Source organism: Zingiber officinale, chromosome 2B (genome assembly GCF_018446385.1).
Source record: "Zingiber officinale cultivar Zhangliang chromosome 2B, Zo_v1.1, whole genome shotgun sequence".
In the NCBI taxonomy this organism is placed as follows: Eukaryota; Viridiplantae; Streptophyta; class Magnoliopsida; order Zingiberales; family Zingiberaceae; genus Zingiber; species Zingiber officinale.
The window spans coordinates 33,314,325-33,315,291 of record NC_055989.1 but is presented as its reverse complement, the minus strand read 5'-3'; positions in this window follow the sequence as shown (position 1 = coordinate 33,315,291).

Genomic DNA, 967 nt, shown 5'->3' with positions numbered 1-967 from the left:
TGATGAAGTTGACACTCAGAGAGCATTTTCAAGGTTATTATTAACTTTTGAAAATGAAAAGGATTATCATTTACTTCTTAAATGGAGTAAAATGTGCCATAATTTGAGCATTTGGATATAATTTTAATTGACACAAGCAATCAAGTGTAAAGAAATGCCAAGTTAGGATGTTAGTATTTTATTGGGAAGTTAAAGGCAAATCTAAGCCTTATTTTAATGTGTTACTCTTTACAAGAGTAAAATGTGTCAAAATTTGGGGAATATGCTTAATTTAAATTGGCACAATATAGGAAAAGCAAAGGAAATGTCAAAATTGGGTTTTGGCATTTTCTTGAGAAATAGTGGGCAATCTAGGGTTTAAAGTTTAATTTAGCTAAGGATTAAGGATACTTAGATAGATAATCTAGGTATCTCATTTATGCTAATTTACCATGCGTTGTTTGCCCATCATATGCCATGACATCATATTTTGCATTCATGTTTTATTATGAAAAATACAAAAATACCATGTCATGTCATACATACATCATGTAGTCATAGGAAATTTTCTTTTGAAAATTATTTATCTTTAATGTATGCCATAACACATCATGCATTGTTTTTAATTCCTTGCAAACTAAGGACAAATGGCATTCATTAACAAGTAACATCTTTGGTGGATGTTCCTAACCTCAAAATGCCTACATATGTGAGATCTCGAAAAAAATTAATAAATAAGGTTATTTGGGAAATAGCCTTATAGAATTTTTCCGGAATTTTTAGAAATTTTCTAGAAATTTTTCGAAGCTCGTAAGACGGGTTTTGAAGGGATCAATTTCGGGTTCGGATAAAGCCTGTTTTGGATACCCGTTTAAGTGAGGAAAAGTTTTTAATTATTAGTTCTTTTCCTTTATTATTTCTCCCCAACCCAAATACCGAACCCGCGCTCTTTTCTCCCCCAAATCGCCGATCCACTCCTCTTCCCCGA